This window comes from Solanum pennellii, chromosome 11 (assembly GCF_001406875.1).
Source record: "Solanum pennellii chromosome 11, SPENNV200".
Lineage (NCBI taxonomy): Eukaryota > Viridiplantae > Streptophyta > Magnoliopsida > Solanales > Solanaceae > Solanum > Solanum pennellii.
The window spans coordinates 17,653,484-17,661,863 of record NC_028647.1 but is presented as its reverse complement, the minus strand read 5'-3'; the positions used below and the strand labels follow the sequence as shown (position 1 = coordinate 17,661,863).

General features: G+C 34.6%; 1 long non-coding RNA gene across 1 annotated transcript; it reads left to right on the top strand.

The window, feature by feature from the left end:
* Positions 1-321: 321 nt before the first annotated feature.
* On the top strand, positions 322-4,855 carry LOC107004777. Its single transcript, XR_001454784.2, has 4 exons — positions 322-776; positions 2,391-2,595; positions 3,526-3,565; positions 4,563-4,855. It is a non-coding gene; the product is annotated as an uncharacterized LOC107004777 (long non-coding RNA).
* The last annotated feature ends 3,525 nt before the right edge of the window (positions 4,856-8,380 follow it).

Below are 8,380 nucleotides of genomic sequence, written 5' to 3'. Positions count from 1 at the left end.
GTGGGGTGAATTTCCTATTCACCCTTGAATTAAAATAGACGCAGACAGTAACTTACAGGCCACCATCCACTACAAGAAATTGTACTTTTAATGACCAATTCTTAACGAAGGGATATGAATTTGATAATTAAAAGTCTATTTATAGCAACACAATTTTTTTTCCATCGTTAAAAATTAATTTTTAATTTAACATAACAGCCAAATAATATCCCGATTTTAAAAGTATTAGTATCCCGATGTTAATTGTAATTGAAAATTAAAAGCATTGGTCAAGTTAAATTATTTCCCTCTTTATTTTCTCAAAAACATAATAATATTATCCTTTTTATTTTTCTCAACCACACACGTCTCTCCACGCACCCACACCTCTCCTTCATGAAAAACACTATCGATGAAGTTGGGATTTCTGGTTTTATTGTTCTTCCAGCAAACTTCGAGAATTCATCAAGCAGTAGGAACACATCACTGATGAAGCTAGAAAAAATTCAGCAAAACTTAGAGGAAATTGTGCAACAGATGCTTCTCTCCCTTGTGTTAGGACTTAGGGTAAAATCAGCAATATAGAGATTCACAATTGTGCATATTTCCCAGATTTGTTAGAGGAAACTTAGTAGGTAGAGATACAGACATCTCTGTATTCCAGCTTATAAAGAGGTAATTTGGATCTCTTTGTTTTGAACACAGAACAACAAAATGATCCTTCTCTTCTTTCTGCTTGTTGTGACGTTGTGATTTATATGATTTGGACGCAATCTTGAAGTTCTGTTCTCTTCAAGGTAAAATTTTATTGTTATAACCATGATTGCTTTGTGAAATTCTCGACTTTGCCCTATTTTGTATTTTCCCTAATTCTGAATTTTCGCCCTATTTTGTATTTTCCCTAATTCTGAATTTGCACTATGATTGATGATTCTATCACATTTTTTTTGATGTCTATGAACTTGAGAGTATACAGTTGTAAGCATATATGTTGTATGCACAAATGTGAGCTCTATTGTTATTATTATTGATTGAATAAAATGAGGCGAGATGATGATTATCACTATAGAAGAGTGATTTGCATCTCATTCTATGGAGAATGGACTGCAAATGAACTTGAAGGAAACTCATATATTTTTACTTGGAGAGCAATATGAAATATGAATGAAGGTTCTCGTCTAGTCACATAAAATGAATAAATTATGAATGTACACTTGAATCTTGTGTAATCTTTACAATTAAGTGTGTCGCGAAACTGAAATAGAATTATCACCTAAGTTCCATGAAACTATAAGCTTGGTCTTAAATACTTTCAGAAGAACTGCACAATATCCATCATTAACGGAAGATAACCTGTTTTTGTTTGCATGGCACATTGCAGCTATAACAACTACCTATTTTAGCAAAGAAAGATGAAACATTGTATTTTGTTTCATATGTAGTATTACAGGAATGAGGATTAAAAAGTACCAGAATGTAATTTAACATTAACCTGGATTAGATCCTTCTTCTTGTACTGCCCTTGTAATGTTGAATCTACAAATTCAAATACTTTTTTTCTATTTGTCAACCTTAGAAGAACCTAATATTACATCGGAAATTGATTCAGGCATTGTTTTAAGTTAACCCCTGAATCTTGTATAGGGTAATGGTTTCAGTTTTCATATTAACTTTTGTACACCGAAAATATTATAAATAACTTTTATACTATCAGGTCATACAATAAGGCAGTAACGTTCTAGAACTGGTAAAAATATTAATTAGTGTGAAGTTTGGAATTGTGTAGGATTAGTTACTGACCCATGAGACAAGCACATGTTCTCCAGTAGGCTGCTTTCTATCGATTGGTACATGACCTGTCAATAGGTCATGAAGAACGTCACCATAACCTTATACGTCAGATTTTGTTGTTAGTTTTCCAGTTGAAGCATACCTGTATTAATAAATTGAGTTCGTTAATGGTTACAAAATCTAAAAAAGTTAGTTGTAGATTGGAACAGCTAAACCAAAATTTTCTCTATTTGTCAACCTTGGAACAACCTAAAATAACGGAGAAAACAAATTTAGGCATTGTTTAAATTAAACCCCTAAAATATACATGTCCATAGTTTGTCTGATGATATTAACTTTTGTACACGAACTATATTATAAGCAACTCCTTTACTTTCAATTCATGCAGTAAGGCAGGTAATGTTCTAGAACTTGTGAAAATATTAATTAGTGTAACATTTGGAATTGTGTAGGATTAGTTTTTGACCCATATGACAATTACACGTTCTCTAGTAAGCAACTTTGTATTAATTGGTAAATAGCCTATGAATAGCTCTAGAAGAACCTCACCATAGCTGTATACATCTGATTTTGTTGTATGTTTTCCAGTTGAAGCATAATTCTCTTATGAAATTAAGTAGGTTGGAACAGCTGAGGCGGGGTGTGGAGGACCACATGCATGTGAAAATCGAATGAATCACTAAAAAGACTCATGGATGAGTTAAAGAATAATTGTGAACGCATGGATGAGCTAGAGAGTAAATATGAAAAACTTACAAGAGTATTGCTTGGTCATCCTTCAACACCACCATCATCAAGTGATAAATAGATGGTCCCATTCAACAGGTTAGTAAATGAATTATTTTTATTTCTGATGCACTCATGAGACAGGGAAGGAGTTTGTTTGGTTTGGGTGCTAGTAGGCTTACCAACTCCTCCATTTACCAATCTTGTATGTCCCTTTTGAGGATGATGGTCCAATAATTACCTTTTCTATATTGTTGAATCATAGAGTTTGTCTCCCTTGCTATCTGGAACATTTTAGGATAAGCAACCGTTAAAGGGCAGTTTCCTTATCCATTTCTCTCCATAAACTAATATGTTTCCATTCAATTAAGTGTTTGTGTTGAGAGAAATCCTCCCATAACTTGCTTATACTTCTCCAGAGACCAACTCCATATGGCCCTATTGAAACATTCTAACAGAAGTGGTTTAGGGCTCCATGTTTGACAATAATCACATATATCTGATCCTACTAATTAACCCTCAAATTGAAGAAATTCCTTCTTCACAAATCTAACACACATGCCGATGTTATAAATCTTTTAGACCTGGTAATTGCAACTCTATGCAAGTATATCTATGTGTATATATTTGTTGGTTTGTTCTATAAGGTTTTATTACTTCAAAGTACTTCAATTTGAGTGTGAAAAGACAATCAACATAAAAAGTGTTTTCGTCTTAGTTGATGTCCACTAATATAGTTGTAGACCTAAACCAAATCTAATGGAAATAAATCTTCTCCTAATATGGAGGTCGAGTTGACCAGGACATCTCTGTACGCTTGTGAAATGTTGGATGTGTTTTGTGATATCCATATTCAAATGTGTGATGAAGTATCTTTCTCTTTTTCATTTTGTGGATAGCTTCTTTATCGAGAAAACAAATCAGTTTTGAGGGGTAAAAGAAATAAAATTAGATGTAGCTTCATATAGTTAAGATGAACATAATGTTGTGATAGGGTTTACTTATGTGTTCTTTGGTTGATCCTTGCAGGAAACACATAATTTTCCTTATAACCTATAGTTTCTGTTGAGTAAGTTCACTTTACGAGTTTAACGTTTGTCTGTCCAATTTATTTTCTTAGTTTTTTGTTGTTCATTTTAAAATATTCGATGTATTTAACTGTTGATTTCCTTCAAGTGTTAGATTTTGATGTAATGAAGCTGTGTTGATTTATATGCTTGTCATTCTGTTGGACTTATAGCTATGCGTTTTGATTTGTTAATATGCCATTCATCCCTATTGATCCCTTTTCTATTGTGGTTGTTGTGGAGGAACTAGGTTAAAAATATTGGCCGTGAAGGCTATGGTGGCAGTGAATGTGGTAATGGTTTGGAATCTGTGAAAACTGCGGAAGTTAAATGCATAATAACATTCCGAAGGAGGTTAATTATAAAAGCTAATAAAGTCCTCATCACATTCATGCATTTTATGTTTGTTGAATCCTTTCCAGATTATTACACACTAAGCTCTTGATGAGAATCCCGTTTCCTGTTATCACGATTTCAAACATTGGAAATATTTTTGATATGGGTTCTGTTATTGTGAATGTAAAAAGAAAATAAAGTGTCAAGGATATGAATAAAGTGATCTACTTGTTTTTAATGTTGTTCTAATGACTAGAATATGTGGTTGTCTATAAAATACTATTTACAGAATAATACAAAGTAGCGTCTTTTGCCCATCTTTTCAATGCTTAGTGTGCCTCAACTTGAGATGCATATGAAAATTGCTCCGAAGCTGAATTATTGTCAATGTCAGATGCACAAATTATTGTGATTGGTTACTTTGATCAAGTCAATACAATGCTTTGGAAGCTAAGACTTATATTTTTTTTCTGTTACAGTATATTTCTTTTCTTATTTAGATACCATCCTTCTTTTTGTCCTTTTGATCCTAAATTGTGTTACAGTTATACAATAATATGTACTTCAAAATGTATTCTCCTAGCATATTGTCATGCACATTATAGTTGCAACTTCGAGTGTTTATTCTTTGTTCTAATTGACATAAACTTCTTTTGTTTAAAGCTCAAGCATTTGAATATGTTGTTCAAGAATGTATGGAGCAAGTTGAAGATCAAGAGTGCTTTTACTTTGGTTAAGGGTGTCATTCAAGAAAGTACGGAGAAAGTTGAAGATCAAGAGCGCTTTTACTTCGGTTAAGGGTGGTCGAAAGACTATTTTGTTTTATATATATATGTTGGAACTTTTTTCTTGTTAGGAGTTGATAAATATATGTCAGACCACTTGATATATCTTTCTTTATTTAGTTTTTGTAATAACAATGAAGTTTTATATGATGAATTAAATTGTTTCATATATTTGCAAATGTTTCCATAGATTACATAATTAATGTGATTCACTAGTATATTTTTTCGTATAATAGAAAATGAAAATAATCTTTGGAATTCGTTTATGACTACCTTTATTATACAATATTGAAACGGTCATTAACAGCGAAAAATTTGGCCACTAATAGTATTTGTAGTGAAACTAACCTACAATTAACGAAAGGAATAACGGTCGTTAGAAGAAGTTGGACTAAGGGCAAATTAGGTCGCTAAAAAGGACGTATAACGACCAGAATTTATGTTGTCGATGAAAGTAGTTTTACGGACCAAATGAAATCCGGTCGTTAACTTTTAACGATGGAGCTCTTAACGACCGGCAACGACCGGATTCATTCCGGTTGCTATTGAGATTTAGCGACCGAATTTTGACTTTTAACGACCATTCTTCCCTTTGCTAAAGACCTTTTTTCTTGTAGTGATCGATAGAGCCATATACTGGCCGTTGGTCAGTCGACGGGCCGTGCATTGACTTCCACCGTTTGTTCCTTGGCCAAATTTTGGCTTGAGAGCTGCGCAAGCTAAGTACCAATCAACGAGACCTCACCTACGGACCGTTGGTTGACCAGCTGGCCATCGTTTGGTCCGTCGATTAACACTGCCAAGGCAGTGTCTCAACCAGCCTTGGGTCCTTCTTGTGGGGCCCTTTAGAAGTCGTACCCGGACGTTTCCCACATTCCCTTAATAAGTTTTAGACCTTCCACATAAGTTTCACCCAAAACAAACACCTGCAAGTCATCCAAAAAGGCTAGGCCCCATCAAGACACACGTTGAGCGTCTTAAGGGCTATCTTTCGAACGCATTGTATGTTCTTGGTCGTTTGACCTCCAAACTCCCCAAAACTTCATATACCATATATAAATATCATTATAACTCATTTTAAGACTTAATAATCTCATGACACACTATATATAAACACACATGGATACATGAGGCACATAGATGACTAGTCGTCGAACGTTTTGATCGTCCCTTGACGTTCCACTTCCAAATCACTTCAAACTTTACATACTGACTCTAAACCATTTTATAAGTAATTTTAGGACCTTATAAGCTTAAGAAAAACATGTTAGGCTTTATAAAACTATCTCATTTTGGGTTCTTACACGGATGGTCAAGCGCGGCGTACTATTTAAACCTTGAGGATATACTTAGAGCATGTATTATTGATTTCAAGGGAAATTGGGATAAGCATTTGCCTTTGTTTGAGTTTGCTTATAATAATAGTTTTCATCCATTCATATCCATGGCTCCTTATGAAGCCTTGTATTGTAGGACGTGCAGGTTTCCTATTGGATGGTTTGAAGTAGGCGAGCCTTCACTTCTTGATCCCGAATTAATTTATAAGACTTTGGAGAAAGTTCATATTATAAGGAATAGCTTGCAAATGTCCTATGTCGGCAAAAGTCTTATGTCGATCATATGAGAAGGGATTTAGAGTTTGAAGAAGGTGATAAAGTGTATTTGAAAATTTCGGCTATGAAAGGGGTGGTTAGGTTTAGCAAGAAAGGGAAGTTGAGTTCTCGCTATGAAATCTTGCAAAGGGTTGGTAAGGTTGTCTATGAATTGAAACTTCCTAGTGAATTGACTTCGGTTCATCCGGTTTTCCATATTTTCATGCTTAAGAAGTGTATCGGTGACCCCGAGTCTACTCTTTCTATTGAGGGTCTTGGTGTGAACGATGACTTCTCTTATGAGGAAGTTCCGGTTCAAATCCTTGATAGGCAAGTAAAGAAATTGAGGAATAAATAAGTGGCTTTCATAAAGGTGGTATGGAAGAATCACCTAGTTGAGGGTGCAACATGGAAGGCCGAGGCCGTCATGAAGTCCCGTTACCCTCATCTATTTGATAACTAAGGTTAGTAGTTCTTACTAATAACGAAAATCATGACAAAAAGAATTGAAATTGTTTTGAATTTTAGTGATGTTTTGCAAAAGGTGCATTTTATTTTTTCATTACAATGAATTATAGTGAATGTGCATTTTGACTAGAAAAATTTGAAATTTTTGCTTGTTTTGAGTTATGTTGTGCATTTTGATATGGTGAGTCTTTATGAAATTATATATAGCATGTTGGTAAGTTGAACTTTGGCATGATTGAGTCATAAATGCTATGTTGAGCTCTTGTTGTTGTGAGAAGGATGTTCCTCATAATGTAATGTTGAGCCTTATGTGTTGTAATTGAAGTTTTATTGCCTTGTATAAGTGATATGGTTGATGTTGTTATCTATTGTTGTTGGTTGGGATGCTCGTCTTGAGTCTATTGCTTCTTTCAAAAGATTTTTGGTGTCATTCGGGAAGGAATGTTCCCGGGGGGGGGGGGGGTANGATAATGTAACATTTCGAATATCCAAGACATGATTTAGAGCCTAACATAAGTTTCGTAAGGTCTAAGCACTATTTTAAGGTCTATTTTAATGAATATAAGTCATTTAAAATGTCTAGAAACCAAAACGTCCATGATGTCCGGAAACTAGTTCAAAGAGGTACTAGCATACCTAAGCCTATTTGACTAGCTTTTAGGAGTCGAAAATTCATGAAAATTGGTGGAAGGGTGTATAACACGTATTAGAGTTGATTAATGGTTGAAATGTACAGGTAAAACTCCCCAAGGACTAACCAAGGTCCCTTGAGGAGAACCCTTGCAAAAGTTGGCAAAAACTATCAAGAGACAGTGTCACTAACGGATGCAACAGACGGGCCATTTGTGAATCGACGGGGTGTTGATGCCTCTGTCGATGATGAATTATCCAATTACTTGAAGGACCTCTTTTGCACAGTCTCTGAACTTACCTACGGATGTGCAGCACGGAAGGAGGGACTAACCGTCGATGGACCAACGATCCGTCGATCGTGGTCTCGTAGATGGGGACTGTAATTTCCTGCACATATTTAATTAGTTCCTATTAATTAATTAAGGGGTCATGTAATTATTTAGGGATTAGGGAAGCCTAATTAAGTTAATTAACCCCCCATATAAAGACCCAAACCCCATTAGACTAATCACAACTCACTAAATAAAACTTTCTTCGTTCTCTCTTCTTTCTCTCTCTAGTTAAGACTCCATAGAAGACCAAGCAAGGGGCGGGTTTAAGGGCTGAAAAGGGTAAATTTCCTCCATCAATCTTCATCAATTATTAAGGTATATGATCTAATTCACCTTTTAGACCTCTTTCCTCAAAGGGTTCCATGAATTCGATTTCAAAAATTGAGTTTTCATATGGGTTTCATCCAATCTCGAAATTGATGTTATGAATTGAATTGTTTATGATTCATTTTGGATACTATGAATAGATTACCATGTATTCTAAATCAATTATGATGTATCTTGACAGGTTGGTCTAATTTGTAGAAGAGGACCCTTAACCCTTAACCCTAGATTTTGATCTTGATTTGAATGAGATTGTATTGATTCAATTGACTTAGCTATAGGTTGAATTACTATTATATGATGTTGTTACATTAATCAAGAATGAATAAGGGTGAATTGTAGTCTTT